This window comes from Pleurodeles waltl, chromosome 7 (genome assembly GCF_031143425.1).
Source record: "Pleurodeles waltl isolate 20211129_DDA chromosome 7, aPleWal1.hap1.20221129, whole genome shotgun sequence".
Classification (NCBI taxonomy): domain Eukaryota; kingdom Metazoa; phylum Chordata; class Amphibia; order Caudata; family Salamandridae; genus Pleurodeles; species Pleurodeles waltl.
Genome location: NC_090446.1, coordinates 1,083,345,057 through 1,083,364,001, shown reverse-complemented (window position 1 = coordinate 1,083,364,001; position 18,945 = coordinate 1,083,345,057). Strand labels below are relative to the sequence as shown.

At 39.8% G+C, this 18,945-nt stretch overlaps 1 protein-coding gene across 2 annotated transcripts in view; it reads left to right on the top strand.

Moving 5' to 3' along the window:
- The window catches only part of HLF (HLF transcription factor, PAR bZIP family member), a 304,941-nt gene that overhangs the window by 24,547 nt on the left and 261,449 nt on the right, over positions 1–18,945 (top strand). The gene's annotated exons all lie outside the window — the stretch shown is intronic.

Genomic DNA, 18,945 nt, shown 5'->3' with positions numbered 1-18,945 from the left:
TGTTTTCCATCGGACCGATTTGCAAAATGGACCCATTTGTGTTGGCAAAAGAGTACTTTGGTATGTATGAATCCCAAACTTCAATTTTGGTAAATGTGACTGAATTGCAATTTGGGTTTGCGACCAAGTATTGAATTCCATATTTGGAAGGTGCATCCCTTCCAAATACAGAATCAAAATGATATGTATTTATGTTTTGCAACCAAATTACGATCACAAAACATTCATATTTTACTGACTACGAGCATGTAGATATAACCCATTCGTAAAGCTTAAGGGATCTCTTTCCCATGGGAGCCCTTTAGTTTTATGAAGGTTTAAGAGGAAGCAGTGATCCACAGGACCACTGTGTCTTCTGAAGCATACAAAAAATAAACACTTTTTAAGCAGAGCTCCATTGCCTTTAAAGGAAATGGACAAAATGTAATAAAAAACAATCACAGACATTGCAGTCTGCTGACCCAAGCAGGCCACTATCCCACTGATGGCAGCAACTCCTAGTGGGTCGCAAATTGCAACCTACATCATTAATATTCATGAAGTAAGTTGATTTGCAGCCCTCTAGGAATTGCTAATTTAAAATGTAAACTTTCATAAAGTTACAGTACCGACTACCAGATAGCGATTTGGTAAAAAAACACTTTTACATGGTATGTTTACTTGAAAATGTATTCTATAATATGAAAAAAACACTGCATGAGCATTGGATAAGGAAATGCTTAATCCAATCCCCAGGCCTAGACCTGTGGCAGAGTGCCAGTTTTTGCTTTAGGAAAAAATAAGATTTTTAACAGGTGTAAAAATAAAATCTCTGGTTTAATAAAGTATTTCTCACTTATGCAAATGCAGTAAGAAAGAAAATTCACAACATATGCATTTCATGGTCTTAAACAGTTTTGTGCATGAATAGCATAGGCATGCCGAGATTTTGGCAGTACCTTTGCTAGCCATTAGTTATTCACAGTTGGCTGCAATAAGAAACATACTGCTAAATGACTTGTATGGCCAGGTGCAGCTCAGGCAGACGAGAACATGCATGCCGTACAGGGCTCATGGGTGACTCTTGCCTGCCCTGCAGACCCTCCAAAGCAATTAGTATAAATTGTGTGATCATTAGTAACTTTTCTATTCCCTCCTATGTCTTAGGGATAGAATGGGAAACAAGTATTTCATGGGCATTCATTGCTTGACCGTGTTCAAGCTACGGATAAGCAGTACCATTTACATTGTTTTAGAAACAAATTATGCAAGCAGTTAACACTATAAGATGAGTAGATGTGAAAGATGGTATTGGAAATGCACTGGAGTCTCAATATCTTTTTCTGGGCGACTGAGTAACACAAGACTATCTTAGGCTTCTGGCCAATAGTAAATGATAATGAAGCAGAATGAGCTGTACGGTGAGTAAGGGTATGGAAATTGAGCCCAAAGAGACATAGACCTAGGTACTTAGGTCTGAGATGTGCTGGCAAAGCATTCCAGAATGTCACACCTTACACCCTCATAGCAAGCAGGATGGTTTAGTGAGAAGTGAAATATGCATATTGCAAGCTTGAATTTGCAATAGCATCTCAGATGTCCATCTTTGAAACGGTGGTAGAGAGATTACCGTTAAATTGGGTTATAGTTACATCAGTTACGTACAGCACATTAACAATGCAGTATGAAGCAGTACAAAACTCACATATTTACCATTGTTATTGTCGGTAGGGACCTTCTGCTACATGTTTTGCACTTGGCTTGGTGGAACATGACTATATTCAAACAGGCTGATCTTTAGATGGATGATAAACTAGTAAGATATTTGTAAGACTGCCTGGATCACGACCATAGACAGCCTTATGCACCAGGGAGAAAGTCTTAAATTCTGGTTTCCGATCAACTGGAAGCAAGTGAGGACTTGAAGTACATGTGTAGTGTAAACTTCGTATCTGAAACAAAAAGTTAGTTAATTCATGGCTATGGGTCACTTAAAGGATTGGAAAGCATTGCAATAATCCAACCATGACATGGTATAGTGAGCAACAGAGCAATCTGGGATCTCAAGGAGTGGGAGTATAACTCAAAGATGGATGAGACAGTAGAATGCAGTCTTGTGAATTATATTTACTTCCAGAACAAAGACAGTGTATATAGATTGCAACCATTCCTGTAGCTGGAAGAATATAGGAGCTGGAGATGTTTTTTTTTGGACAATTCAGTTATCTGACAATAAAGAGTTTAAATTGACTTGATAATTGTAGCTAGCAGATAGTATTTGAAGGTGACAAAGGCAGTCCTCCACACTCAGCAGAACTCTCAGTTCATTACCATAGTAAGGTAGCCCAGTTAGGAATGCAGATCTAGGTCTGTCATAGCATGGTGTTTAGTTGTACCCCAAAGTACCAGGAACTTTCCTATTTGGGAGCATTAAGCACGTCAGAAGCCTGCAACTTCAAACATATTACCATGATTAGGTCAGGCTACAGACAACTAAAGCTGTCAGGAAGAGTTCATGTTGTCAATTCTCCAAAAGGTATAATGAGAACAAGTAAAGAGAGAATTGAGTTGAGCCATCCTCCTTCAGTCATTGGCAGTGAAGTGTTTCACATGTTTTTTCACTGCTTATCATCAAAGTCGTCAAGGCCATCACTCCTTGTGAATGGCTACATTGTCACAATTGTGTTCTCATTAGGTTTTTGTCATGTGGTATCAAGTAGTCATTTTGTTGGAGTGCAGGTGCCTAATATGCAACTTGTAATGGGGAACCACAGTGTGTGTTCTTTGAAGTATTTGCTTCACTGACACAGTACGTTTTTAATTCCTGATTCATGGCATTTTGGTTTAGAAAGAGCATGCTTTTTAGATGTCTTAGCCTGTCATAAAGGCACAGTGGCGAAGCACTCATCTTTGTACATTCACAGGTTTTACTTTGCCGTCAAAATAACATGATGGTTGGATAAACAGTTTTTTTTTTTTTTTCAGTAAAGACCTGCATGCACGTAGGCATGCTTAAAGAGGAAACAAAAACACTACCCACTCATCAGAAGTTATCTACTAGATAATATTTTTCTGTGTAATAATTTTAGGTTATCTACTTACAATTCAATGTTCTCCTGATTCTTCTAATAGCACTCTTCTGTGAGGGTACAGATTCCATCTGCTAAAGCAATGTGCTGAGCAGAAGGGTCCTTCTCCTGGTTTCCAGATTGTTGTAGCCAAAGATGTTGCTTCATTTTGAGATTTTATTTTTATGCACCAGCTGTAGGCAACATACAGAAACTCGTCCAACCATTACTAAACAGTTTCTTCAACAAATACCAGATTTATTGGCTAAAGCGATGCTTGTTTTTTACATGTAATGATTTATTCAAATTTCCTGCCGAAATCTTGATCTGATTTTGTTAAAAATTTGAACCAATATTTGGTTCCAGATTTTGTAATCGGCAAGCATTGCACAAAATTCAAGAAATGTATGTTATACTTCAACCTCTATGAACCAAGTACATTTTGTGCATGCGTAAAATTATTTTTTTGAGTCAGTAATAATATATTTGAGACTTTTTTGGTGAGAATCAGGCTTGTTTATGAAGATCATTGCTATCCAATGGACCCGTTCTCACTGTTAATAGGCCAAAAGAACTGTGATGCACTTTGATGCTGGAAAAACCACAGGGAAGAGCAGAGGTAGGCTGTCCCTGCTTGGCCGTTTTAGGTCGGGCTTGACAGCTCATTTGTCTGTTGCGTTTTGTTACCAGTACTTTAACATACCCAAGCTCGGATTTGGCCATGCCCAGTGGAATGTTTCTTTCTCACGTCATGCTATTGTCATTTTAGAGAACCACTCTACCCCCATGGAGTGCCTTTATTGCAATTCATCAGAGACTGTTTCAAATCTCAAAGGTACACTGAATATTCATAAATTCGTAAATTTAACTCAATTTCCTAAATGATGCATTGTAAAGAGAAATCAATCGGCTTTTGTTTTGCTTTTCATTGCATAATATATATATATATTTTTTTTAGACAGGACTCGAAATGCAAGGCATTCTTATTGACTTTGCCAATACTTCTTTAGGTCGCAACAGAGATTCCAAATCAGTTGAAGTGTAGAAAATAACAAAGGAATAGGGTGGGTCTAAGAACGAAATACTATCTTCACCATGTGATCGAGAGACACACACTAGCACACACCATGTACTCATATCCTATATCAACATCATTTGTCACGACCTATGTCGGAGAAACATCTCACTACAGCAAACCAAGTCATGGTTGTCTTGGCGACCAGCTTTGGAATTCTCCATCTGCTCTGTAAAACCTTGTCCTGGCTGCCCATCCATATTGATAAATATGTTACTTTACCCTTGGTCACCATTAGACCGGAATATGGTAATGCTATTTATGTCAACATTTCAGAATACTTGACACAAAGACTACAGACCATGCAAAATGCTGCAGCAAAACTGGCCGTAAATCTCCACTATGCACTCTTTAAGCTGCTCTGTCATGTCTACAAAGCTATGAACAATACTGGCTCGAACTACTTCAACAAGATTCTCTTCCCTCAGTCACTCCAGGCTCCTATGCATAGCTGTCAAGGGTTCAGTTTGCAGGTGTGACATTTCCAGGTCTGCACTGTGAATATGTGTAAAACTTCAGTGCCTTACGAGTGACTCTTTTAATGAACTTTTATTCATGGAAAGCTAAGCAGTTATGCCCATTTAGTTACATTTCAGGTACAGCTCCTTTGTACATACTGCCTCAGTGCTGCTGGACTTCCTTAGCTTCTGAACTGCAGTTACTGTTTCGAATTTTCGAGAAAAGATGTTGCTTAAGATGGACAGGTGCCTACACACAGTTCCACAGAAAGAGAAAGGAGATACATGGTCCCTGGACATGTGCAGCTTTGAAGCCTGGAGCCCTTAATTGTGAGAAATGCTCCTAGACCAGCGTCAGCCCTAGGTACAGCCCTACACTGAGCCTCAACTGTCTCTGGAAACAGGTAATATTCGGATGATCTGTCTTCTTTCCTCTGTGCACCTCAGTGATTGATGTGAGAAGACCCCAAACATGAACCACCCCTGACAGCTTTGCATTGCCGAGATTGCTGCTGTCGTGTTGCATCTGTGCTCCTGCCTGAGCACTGCTTCTGCAGAGCTGGCAATGAGGGTAAAATGTGAAGTGTTCACAGGGCTAATGTGCCATAGCTGCCAAGTTTCCCAGGCCCATAAGTGATTTGCTGCTCCAGTACAGGTTTTTTTTCTTTGAATTGTGAGACTTACAGTCCTATTTTATAATGCAATAAACAAGACTACAAGTCCCAGAAGTCAAAGAAAAAAACACGGTCTGGAGTAGCAAAGCATGCACCTGGGAAACTTGGCAGGGCTGGTGTGGTAGGCCAGCGACAAAAAAGTGATCGTTTTAAGTTTGCAACTTTCCAGAATGTCACAGGATGAAAGTTCATTTGTTACAATTCAGCCCCCCTTTGGAAGCAAACGTGGCTCCTTTAGGAACTTTAAATGTAGTGTTTTTGATTTCATGAGGACTACTTAAAAGAATTAGACACCAGCCTAAACTTCGAGGCATACGCCATCTAAGAACTGGCCTTACAGCGTCAGAAGTGTGTTGAAAGGGCGACAAGTGCTCTCACACATCACACTTAATTGCTACTTTCCACGCTGGGGTCAAACATACACGATTTCTTCCTTATAAATCTAAGCAGGGTTAATATACAGCTTCTCTTGCTCTTTAAACTAAACGCGTGCATCAGACTTGCCAAAAAATGTAATTATAAAGGAAAGATAAATCGATCAACATCGGAAAGTCACACTTTTAAGCTTAAACAATCCTCCTGGTAAGGTTAAAAGACAACTGGCTTTCAAACTAGTGAGGAATAACATCAGTACCATCGTCTAAAATTCAGGGTAAACATGGTTTTGCACTCTCTGGTTTGTGGGAACAAATATTTAATGTGTAAAACGTTTAGTTTGGCAAAGAGGAAAGCCAAAACAGAATGAAAAGAAATTGTGTTTTCTTAAACCCATTGAACGATCTCGCTATAATATTCAGAGGAGCCGAATCCCAATATTTAACTGCCACAGTGCTGGGGACATTTCAGCTAGGCGGGTGTTTAATGTGCTCTTTGTTCCCACCCCACCCCCCTTATTGACCAGGCCGTCTTTAGCAGCAGGTGTGCTATGGGTAGCATATGTTTTGCGATTATCATGCCTCAGCCAAGGCCACCTGTGACTCATCCATGGAGCTCGCGGCGGCCGCCGCGACCGAGGAACATGCCAATCTCCAGGGAGCACTTCTCGATAGTTCATCAACTGGGGCTGCGTTGGAGTGCACTGCGCCACTCTTTCCTCGGGCACACGCTTCTAAGTTGAGGTGCACCAGCAAGCTGAGCGTTGCTTACGTGGGTACAATCTCTTCTTTACCCAATCACTGCCGAAGGACCAGCGACACTATACCGCCCAGAGTGAGGAGGCCTGTAAATCACCCAAGAGACAACTGCTTAAGGCCCCAGCGACCTGTCTCATCAGAGAGTATTGCGTATGCCAACTTACTAAATGAGGCAATGTTGATACCTCTGACTGCATGGCGATTTCGGGTGCTTGTGGTGATGCGCAAAAAAGTACATAATGCGTTATACCAGCACAAAATGAGTGGGACTTGAGGGGGGTGCCTATGTTCCTTTTTGAGCCACCTAACACACACCCCATGCATATTTCACTCAAGGACCGGTGGACACTCCTCGTACCTGGCAGCTAAAGACTGCTTTTAACTCCCTCTCGCACTGCCAGCTCGTTGCTGGTCTTCAAAACAAAACTTAAAACTTTTCTTTTCTAATTCCAGGTGTTCCTCGCCATCTCTCACCAGTCAAGTAATCTGTTTGCACCAGGATACCCTGTTCAGGGTGATGTGTGTGCTCTAACAATCCCCATCATATAACTACACTGTGATTTCACCATAGCAGGTAGACAAGGTGAAATCACAGCACTAGTAGTTAATAAGTACTAGTGACGCTTAAGGCGCTTTAGACTACCATGGGTTTGTTGGATCATCAGTCTTCCTTAAAACATTTTGTAACGTTTGCTGCAATTGGCTCTAAACAATATACAGGTCGAAGCTATTTACATTCAGTCCTGGATGAAGAACTTGATAAAAATCATAATACTGTCTTTTGATTAAATGATCTAACATCACTGATCAAATAGTTTGTAAGACATATGCAGATGTCTGACTTAGTTAAATTCGATATATATGTTTTGGCGAAAAAATCATTGAACCCCTAAAACGCAATAAACAGTTGTTTGCTGGAAACATCTGCATTAATTCTTTTGATTCCATTCAAATATTTATCTGAACATTTTAGAGATGTAAGATACCCTGTTCTCCCTTGCAAATGCGTTATTTCCCTTTTAAATTCTGAAAAAAGTCCTTCCGATGTAGAGTTATGTATGTTGACTCCCAGAGTTACTCGCATATTGATGCTGGAATGCACAAGGTAGAAAGAGCTCACCACTCGCTTTCTCACTGGAAAGATCTTGGAGGAGCGCCAGGCCTTTACCGATTTCCTGTCAGATGGGATTTGTCAGAGTAACGGGTCAATTGCCTCCAAAGGTTTTATGTCTGATTAATTCTGTCGTTTTATGCAAGTTGGCCGGCTCGTGGAAGTTCACCAGACTTTAAAAAGACAGTGCCTTCATTTTGTGGCGGCCGATGGCGGCATGACATTGTGGTAAAGTATATTTCAGAAGCTATAGTCTGTTTAGTCCTTGTTGGAAATAAATGCAGTGCTTCATGCTCCGTTGTACTAAACTAGGCACTATAAATGTAAATAGTCGAGTCTGAGGCAAACAATGATTTTTAATTTTTTAAGTGTGTGACTGCTGGGTAACGCACATGACTGGTGATGTACCCCCTACCGAGTTCGCTGCATTTCAGTCCCACCTACACCAGTATCTGAAGTCTCCCATAATGCCCCTTTTCTTTACACACTATCTTACTTGGCAACAATGTCTTTTCTTTTGGCTTTGATCCAGAGTTGGACAGGGAACCAAAGGCAACCCTGGAAAAAAGTTAAAAACAGCCGGCTTCCTTTTCCCCACTCTCTCTCTCTTTCTTTCCATCCATCCATTTTATGTCTCTCTTTCAGGCCACTCTCTCTTCTCACCCTCTCTTAGGTCTCTCTCTTGCCACAAGGAGGCGCACCTTCTTGATGATTTAGGTGGCTGATCATCCTTGCAGCATACCTTGTATGTGAAGAGCAGAGGAAGAAACCAATTTAGCGCTGTTCACAACAGCACAAATTTGTAGACACGCAGCTGTGCACCCCGGTGAGATGCTCACCTGTCCAGATGGAATTCCACACAATTTGGCAAATCACTTTCAAAAGAATTAAGGAGGTACCGAGAATGATTATCCCCAACCTATTTAAGATGGACTGAAAGACTCAAATAGAGGTGCAGGCGCTGCACTTTGGTGCAAGCACATGGTGTTATGGTTTGATGAGGGGTGCATGCCTAAAGTAATGCCAGCAAACGATTAAGAGAATTTTATGATGTTGGAATGTGGTGCTTTTTTCTATGGTTTCTATATGTAAGATATCAAATTATGATTGAATCTTTCATTTAATAAAGTCAACATTTTGTATCTGTCTTAACATATTGTGGAAGCAAGCAGGAGAAATGATTTTCTGTTCGTATATTGTTACTGTGGCGCAACCTCATCATGCTTTAAATGGGCCCAACCCAATTTCTTGAATGTCTGACAGTGAATGGCTTTCAAATCACTCATACTTAATAGTTACCTGCATATTTGCATCAGCAACTATTACAACTAACTTGTCCCATTTTATTCCCAAAGATATATACTCTTTTCTCCACAATTACTAATGTAATATCTCATATGAACTTACGCAAATGATGGCAGGTATCTGCAGGCCAGCTTTTGTAAAATCCACCACAAACCCCCCAAAAAACAGCTACATCTTCCCTTATCCCCGTGGTAATGCTCAATTGGATTAGTGGAAGAGATTATAAATCAGTCTACCACAACAGTTGTGTTCACTGGAACAGAGTCTGAAAGTTTGCCATTCATATGCTTTTCCGGTGCTCCATGACACATTCCCACACCCCAATACAACGTCTATGCCATATGGCTAACACCTAAATACCAAGCCTTCTTTAAAGGCTTCACCCTAGTCCTCAAAATGTACTGCAGCATGTTGTCATAGCTCACCAAATTCAATCAATCACTCTATCAAGGGATTTATAGAGCTCGGCAAATCACCTGTGAGGGTCTCAAGGCTTGGCACCTAACCATCCTTAACTGTCTCACATCCACCCTAACCTTTATTCCGGCGCCATGATTTTCTTCAACTAGGAACCTTTGAATTGCATTGTTCCTTTCAGCTGCTTGCACGCTTCCCGGGAGCTGCATGCTGCCTCCTCACTGAGAGCATTCATAACTATGCTCAAAGCTCACTTTTTCCTGCTGTGTTGCCCACATGACAACTAAACCTCTGATTTGCTGCTGCTATCCCATCTGCCAGTTATAAATTATAAATATGTGTACATAAAAGGTTCTTACATGTGCATGTTTGTTTGTTCACAAAGTGTTTGGTTATTTGTTTGTGCCCCACAATCTAGCTGTAAGGCTTCCAAGCTGGTCTATCCTTATATACCACATAAGTTGCTGTTTGAAACCTTTCCTTTAGAAATGTTACTCTGTGCATCCACAAATAAATCAATAAATTACATATAATATAGGTCTGTATTGACACATCATCCCAGGTGTTATCATTTCCATCTGATGCACCCTTTGAGACAGGCACATCGATATTTTGCATAAAATAAATTAGATTTTATTTTTCCCTTCTCGGCAAAATTGAGGACAATTAGTCTAATTAGACCTCCAGTGTTTTTGGTAGTTGGTAGCGACCTTCCATGATTCATAACTGTATTCCTGTGGTGTGGTAATTATTTAAACTTTGTTCTGTAGATTTCACTATTGCCATCAACGTTTTTCAGTGTCATGCCTGTGCCTCCTTACTAGGTTGAAAAAACTGATCCCTCTGAAAAGGAAAGAATCAGAGAGGTTTTTTTTTGTCTGAGAACTGGGCACAAGCTGTAACGTTTTTAGGAGTAGAAGTCTAAGTTCCATGAGACCTGTAGATTGCAGTCCCTTCTGCCAAACACAGCTACATATCCTAATGTTGCTCCAGATTATGACACACCAATTGACCATGTGGTCAATCAAGTTAAATCATCATTACTGTCTATAGTATACCTACTGCTACGTTTTGCTTGTGGTCTGATCCATGCATGACCAACATCTTGCATGATGGAAATCATGGATCTTCAAGCATTGCTCCTGAATGACGACTGTGGTCCATTACTCAGAATAATAAATGGAAAACTGCAGCTCATTTCATTTGTTTCCTTTGAAGCACTATAAGACCTTCATACTTATATCTGCCTCTTCAGTGCTTATTAAAAGACATCTTTGTTGTTGTATGTTGAATGGTGAAATAACTTAGAAGTCCATGTTTCTGCCTTCTTGAACATAAATTGTTTGACCCGTGTTTTGGAACAACTGATCCAACAGATAGCAGAAGGGGCAAAGAAAATGTTCTTGCTCAAAACATCAATACACCCCTAGCTTCAAATTCCCTCTAAGTAGTAAAGTAATGGGTCTTGCTACCACCGCATCTTCTGAAAGATGATACTACCCCATCTCTTAATATTTGTAGTGCACACATTTTCCCATGAGCTCACTGTGAAACCTACTGCCACCAGGGCTCATATTGAGCCTTTCATCTACATCCTGCATGTTACTACGTCTTGTGTTGTGAATTTGGCCCATAGTAGGTAATGTATAAAATCTGTAGTCCTGCCAATATACAAGCTTTGAGTCTAACCATGTTCCCCTGAAAAGCATTGAAGAAGCAGACCCTTCAGTGAGCTATCACTGGGTAAAAACCTCAGCGATAATAGAGAAATCTCCAACCTTTTCTGTATAGGGGCTACTTATATTCAACGAAAATCACCCAAGCTACTAATAATATTAGTGTAGGATTAATTAACACATCAGACAAGATAACGTTAGTGGCCACCATCTGCAAAATTACCAGCAGTGGTCACCTCAGTTCCCCAGCCATGATTGCCAGCAGTAATGTAAAAAAGGCTTTGTCAATGTGGAATGCCTGTACACTAATAATACAGAACACTCATAGCCCCAATGCCACTGACACCAAGGTAATAACATTGGTAACATGTCTCCCCAATGCCACATGATTTATCACTCAAATATCGGTTTTAAATACATTCTGGAAATTCAACTATTATTCTCATAACATGAGTTAATGGGTTTCTCAAACACAAACTGTACAATTTTGGTATACATATATAATTCAAACAAGCAAAATCATCCAATTTAGTAGGCAAGCCGGCTATTTCTAGATAGCTGAAGAGCTACCACTAGCTCATGAGCTTTTTATTGGAGAATTCTGCTCTAAATTCAGCTAATCATCCTCTATTGGTGTAATGGAGGTGTTTCCTTTCCCATACCTGCAGATTAGCAATCTGCCTATCAAACTATAAATTATCCTATAGAAAACAACCACATGCATGGTTTTATGTTTTAAAATGAGTTACTTTCGTCTCCTGCTTATGAACTCACTGATTGCATCACTCATGACATGTTCAATAGCATTACTAATAACGCATTAAATGATATCATTGATAACACAGGACATGGTGGTGGCAGAGGTTCTAATTAGCTCTGAAAACTATATCTGATAAATTTATAAATTTCAGTTTTAAAAATTTTTTTTTTTCGAAATGTTACATTTTAATTGACATTTTCACCAAACTATAACATTACGCGTATTTATTGAAATACATACGCAGCCTTGTTCACAAGAAACAGGCAACATTTTCCAACAGCATTTCTTTATTTAAAGAAATATCCCTGAAACTGTTAAATAAAGGATGTATAGGAAATCTTTTCTCCTATGCGAATCTGTTACCATCCCTACTTGGTATTCAGTAACATTCTAATGGATACCTATCAGAATTACTGTAGCAAACCATTTATATGTTGGATGCTGATTCAGCATTGGGAAGGGATGCCACCAGCACATCCCTCCTTCCAAATATGTGTAGGTGTACAGTAGCAATCTCATTTTCATTTGTAAAATTTTACTGACTCCTAAAATTGTATTGGCACACATGGAAAACCTTTTTTGTGGTTCTAAACTCTGTTGCAGTTTTTACGACCATAAGAAAGAGTGGTACATCTGCCCTTTTGCATTTTAATGTAATTTATTGTTATTTATTTTATAGTATATTTCATGTATAGTTATGTAAAAATCTTGACTGCCCTTTTAGAGCTTTTAAGTATTCAACAGCCACTTATTCGAATCGAATTGGGGTCTATATGGTGAACATATTTTTGGAAAATTGGGATTCCAACAAAAATGTGAAATATATGCATTTTACATTACACAGAAAAAAAACTGTACATCGAAATACTCTTTGACCTAGTGGTATACTGCTGTGCTGATGCCAGATGCGTGCATGTGATAGTGGAGAGAACTGATCCAGAGTCTTTTGTTCAGGTTTCAAGCATTGATGAATAAAGCCAGTGTTCAAGGGGCTTGAACTTGCTAAAATTGCCAACATTGTTATTCTTCCTACATATGCATTAGATGTATTATTGTTGGAAAATGGTTTTTAATGATTGTAAATGATGCTATTATTATGTTACATCACTTGAGACATAACCTTAGAGATTACATATTTTTGAAAGCTGCATTTCCAGGCCAAAGGGCACTATTTGCCCTTCTTTGGCATTATTTAGTGAGAGTTTAGTACATGGAAATTCTATACAAATATACCACTGTGAAAAGTACAAAACTATATAAAACACAGTATTAAGGTGTGTGGAGATTCAACGAAAAGTCTAGTTTCAGCATTTGATAGTCACAAACCCACCTTGCTGCTCAGGTGTCACACAGACTCCAGGATCATAACATGTGCCCTGGAGTGATTTTGTCTAATGGCCTTTACCAGGTATTTGGGCATTACTAACAAACATTATATTACTGTACCTAATTAAAAATAGATTTACCAATATCATCTGCTAACACCATGGCACTGTATGCATTTGTTCAGAGCTGTTAATCGCCGGTCTGGAATGAGATATAAGCAAAGGCTTGAGCACAGGGGTGTTAGCTTGGTCATTATGATTGAGGGGGTGTGATCTTCAGATTTCCCAAGAATCGCACACAGACATCTAATTAAAACCTACTATATGAGAAGCAGGACATGAGGGGGTTTATAAGGCCTGGAAAGAAAGAGGAGGGCGGATTATTAAGGGTACTTAACACACAATATTTCTCAAACTAATCAACATTTTTAAGGCCTTTGAGAAAAAAGGAGTGAGTTGTGGGCATGTGAAAAATCCCAGGTGAAATCTGACAGACACTTCACATTACCGACAGAGAGCACTTGTCCCCAATTATTTACTTAAGAATGCAATTTTTAGGGAGTATAACACCTAAACACTCCCCCGAAGCTACACCCCTGGGCATGAGGTAAAGTAAGTCAAGTCAAACAAATTGTGCTGTACGAGTCATTGAGTGTATCGGGTTAACCCGTTACTTCAGGGAATGCCCTTGGAGATCTGTTCTTGGGCTCTTATTTGCATATATCTTAACTATCTCATTTGTTGCCCACGATAATATTGCTTGGAATTCCGACTGGAAGCCACATTGGAATGTCTGGTTAAAACATAATTGACAAAACCCTTGAGTTTTGAGAAGTTTAATGCGGCCAACCTTAATGGAGGCAGCGACCCTTTACACTACAAATATGGGCTATATCTTGTCCCACCAAAGACTGACCTACAGAACGTCCTATTCTTTCCAAATAATATGAATGGAGCAAAAAGCTGTGTTGTTAATGTGCCACACTCCATATCTTAGTATATATGTGTTGTAGTTTTGTGCATCACCATATGCCAGTTACCTTGGGCGATTGTTGGAGTCATAGCCTGTTATCTTTTTTGACTTGGTCCAGTATTTATTTTCAAAATTACAAGATTTTAGGACAAAGACAGCAAATTTGAGAAGCACTCTGCAAATTTGGGAGGAGCGTTTACTGATCAAAAAATAAAAATAGTTTCTTGTAAACAACGTTACAGGTTTAAAGCAGTATCTTGATGGGGACACCTGATTTTTTTAATTATTATTAATATCTATGAGAAGTAAGTTCTTGTAACTGCTTACTGTATACCCTGTCCAACGAATCCTCTAGTTGAGACCATTGCTTGACGTCTGACGGTTTACATTCTGATAAAGGGGTATGCTGTAATTTTAAAGTGTATGGTAGAGGGCTGCCATATCTACATCTGCCTAGGAATTTCACCTTTTTTCTTCTCATACATTGAACAGTACCTAATTGTTTGGATATGCTGAGTGTTACTGATCTAGCATTTTGCTTCTGTAGCTCTGCAAACGTGCTAGGGTTTTCCCGTTTGAAGCTAGGTTCATTTAAAGTCTTGCATTTTTAGTTGCAAATAAATTTTATTTCCGTTCACTCAGTAGTCATAATGCACTTTGTTACGTTTGGATTCATTGGCATGATACACTTGGAAGTCCTTTAGATTGGTGGTGCCGACCCAAATTCAAAGAAAACTTTTCATTTAGGCTACTAGTTGTAAATATCCATCTGTGTACAGTTATCAGCAGATTTTTCAATGATTACGGCCGTGTACGTCTGCTTTGGGAGCAAAAACTCTTAGTAAAGACATATAAATTGTCTCTTTGGTATGGAACTTTTTTGGGGGTAAGTTTCTTGTCCTTTGTACAACCTTCAGTGGATAGGTTATTATTATGTTTTTTTTGTTTTTTTTTACTCACCATCCACTTTTACATTGTTCACTGGTTCACAAAAAACAGATGTTAACATGTAGAGTAAATTTCTCATCTCTTTACTGATAGTCTTTGTATGTGGGAATTTGGCTCACTGTGACTCGATAGGCATAACATTCAGCGATGTTCTAAGGTTTTGTGGGAAATAGATGAACTCATTCTCGTTAATATTTCTCTATCAATTACTGTTTCACAGCTTGTTTCCTGGCCAGGGGGTTCATTATGGCAAACCAGGTCTACTATAATGAAATTCAGAAGCTCTACTTGACATATTTGCCTACACTGGGAAACCAATGACCTTGACCAGTGATAGTCGCATGTCAGGCCAGACGATCTACCTCTGGGAGGGACTGGATTGTCAGGGACATCCCTCAATGTACTTATGAGTCAGTCATTTACAGAACTGAAGTGTGTGAGTGTGTGGCATTGAAAAGATCATCGAGCTATGTTTAATTTCTGCTGGAGAATAAAAAGTTAACAGAAAATCTACCCTTATTCAGTCCATCTGCTTCGTCCTTATTAGAGTGAATTATGGACACATTCTAATAAATAGGGTATCAGTAAAACAATTATGCCTATTGATCAGCACTGCTCATTCAATATTAATGACAATCTAAGTACAATGGGTTGGTGCCTCTGGAGTCACTCTGCCGTGCTGTAGCCCTCCTGAAAAAAATATTTTTGTAAAGAGATGACAAACTAGAACAGACTTAAAAACCAAACTACATGTTGTTACTTAAAACCACAGCTTGATTTAATAATTGTCTTTCAGATATGACATAAACTAGAAACATGTCAAAAGTCTGTTTAAAAATATATTCGGTTATCTATTTAAAAGTAATATTGCTCATAATTCTAGGTTTCAGTTTACTCGTCCAGGTGCCCACGTGACCCTACAGAATAGGGGCAGCAGCCCAGCGACGTTTTCTGAAACATTTTAAATTGCAGCGAGAGCCAAAGGACATTAAATACTATTGACGTACACCCTTCTGTTTGCTTTTTTTTTGTACAGGGTAAAAATAGCCAGAATTCTAGTCAGTGTCGCATGCTTCCTCGTAGCTTTGACTCGCACGATTTCTCGGGAGTGTCACTCGGATGAGTGTAGCGCACACGGCTTCGGCATTTCCTTTCACATTATCTCTCACGTGAACCTGCCTTACATAGATTACTGAGCTCGTGGCCGCCTGCTTCAGTCACGTGTCCGTGCCTTGTGCAGCTTGCTAGCATTAGATTCATTGGAGATAGAACAAGTATAAAGCATCGACAAATTCTAATCTAAACAGGATGAAATGTAATCATTTATTTGATTGTGGTTAACAGGGCATTACGGGTCGGGAGGATCAGATCGCTTTTTTAAATCAAAGTACAACATTATTTTGAAAATGGAGAAATATACAAGCGGAATAAAAAAAAGCCGTAAACCGGTTTTTGTTTTTCACATATTTAACCAATACAACGTGTAAATACTTGTTTGTGTGACTTCTCTTCCCTCACTTCAGTATCTAGGTCTCCTCCCAACAGTTTCAGAAATGTCAACAATAAACTTCCGCTATCTGGTAAAACAGCCTAACAGCAAGTTGTGCAGCAAGTTAGGCTTGGGGCACCCAGAATCGATTTTCCAGGCCTTCATTAGTCTGGCTCACTTACACCACACCTGCATGTGCCACACAATCCACAAACAGAAAACATGCATACCTTTATTCCATACACCAGTGGTTCCCAACCTTTTGACTTCTGTGGACCTCCTTTTTATCAATTCTGGAACCCGGGGACCCCCACTGAATCATTATTGGAATCCAGGGGCCCCCACTGAGTCATTACTGAAAGCTCGAGACCTAATCTGTTAAAACTATTACATTTTCCAAGAGGTCGCGGACCCCCTGAGGAGGTTTTTCAGACCTCCAGGTGTTCCCGGACCACAGGTTGGGAACCACTGCCGTACACCATGCAGGGACCATTCCTGTCCCAACATTAGGCATTCTCTCTCTCATGTACACACACTATCACGTGCTACAAATGTAGAATAGTCATTAGGAGCAATGAAAGTAGCTCCTATGCTCTCATGCAAACACTTATGTGGTAAATGTAGCATAGGCATTAGGAGCAGTGAAAGCATCCCTCTATCCTGCACACATATGCACACACACACCCACACACAGACTCTTATGCAGCCCTCTGACATTTTTTGTCTGTACATTGTTGAGAAGTCAGTCTCACCGCTGTGTCACAGGACCTGACTCTCTTGCTCACAAATAGAATTTATCTTTTCTGTTCCTGCCACACACACATTGTTCCTGGAATTCATACCTCGTGGGTCCAAAGACAGCACCTCCCCTCACATACGTAGAGAACCTGGTTTCTTCCATTTCACACTTAGAAAGACATAGAGTACCTCACTATTATACCTGTCACTCCCAACACAAACACTATGCCTTGCTATAGTGTCCAGCATTATAAATGAGATTGGCTCCCTTGCTTCCCTGTGTTGCATATAGGCAATATATTTATTATATACCTTTCCTTCAAAATGCAACATTTATGTTTCCCATCCATGTCCAGTTGTTCCTCCCTCCTTAGCAACTCTTCTACTTTAAAAAAAAACTGCATGTGGTTTTTGTGCTGACCACCTTCACAGGATTAATGCAGAAACACGGGTACAATTCTGTATTCTGTCTATATCCCTACACAGTAAAGTTGTTCTTGGCTTACCATGGGCTTACTTTTCTCCTCACAGTAGTAAGTAGCGTGGAAACATAAAGAGGCAGTCATGTTAACCACCTCTCAGCTGCCATGACATTGGACTTCCAGCCTTCTTGCCCCAAGCCCAACTCAGTTTTCCAACAGGGACACTTACTCAGTGCGTCATCACATCAGATCTGGTCTCCAAACCCACTCCTTGAAATTTGCTTTCATTGATACTGATAGTAATTCACTTTCAATAAAACATCCAGCATACTTATGTTCAAACATTGTGTACTCTCACATATATAAGCTGCGAATTGTGATGCAACACGGTTTTATTCAATATCAGACAAGTAAATTGCATGAAAGTAGAAATAAATATCCTTGGAAATATTGAAAGAATAGCACTGTCTTTATTCATGATTTGAAGAACCATAACCGTAACTAATGACGTGGATGCTCAAAAGGTTGCCAAGAGCAACCAGACAATGAACTTTCTAACTTGTCGGTTGCCACGCTTCAATCTGTGATTAGAATTTTGTGTAACAAACCCTGAGTTGCATGTTTTTATTTCCATCAAGGTATGTTCCCGAGAAAGGTTTGGGGGATGGGATAAATTTGGTCCTTTTGGTCAGGACGAGATGTGTGTGCCCCATTGCTTGTGGATCTAGGATTGGATGCTGGTATTGTGAGTGTGAATTACTCGTCTTGCATGTCATATGGTCCTACTAAGGTGTTACTTAACTCACATTGGTCAGGATCAATTCACATTGGCCAAGATTGAAAAAGATGTTTGTGCATGCAAGTTTAACTTAGATGCACGAAGACCCTTTTTATGGTCTGGCTGGACAGAGTAGCTGCTGCTGGACAATTATGTCAGCATTACTTTATAGGGGTTTTAGCTCCGCACACATGTTGTGAGCCAGGAGTAGATTTTTTGAATTGGCAGACATTGTGGGCTTCCACAAAAAGGTGCTGGATTTCCACACAGCTTGGGTCCTTTTGTTTATTTATCCAGCTGCCTGATATTGAACTTTCATGGTCACACACACAACTTTGTAATTCTATTAAAATATTTTAGATAGCTAGATAATTTACAGAACTTTTCTCTCACAGCAGCACAGATGAGAGAAGGTGTCAGGAGACTACCCATTAAATCAAATGTCCACAGGAGCAGATGCCTTTTACTCCCTACAACAGATGCGTGCTCAGACTTTAACTGATTATCTGAACCCTGCATCCGATAGGGAGAAAGGGGAATGGGAATAGAAAAAGAGAGATCGCCTCCAGATCCAGGTCAAGCCTGTGTTTCCAACTTGAAGATAGGATATTCAGTG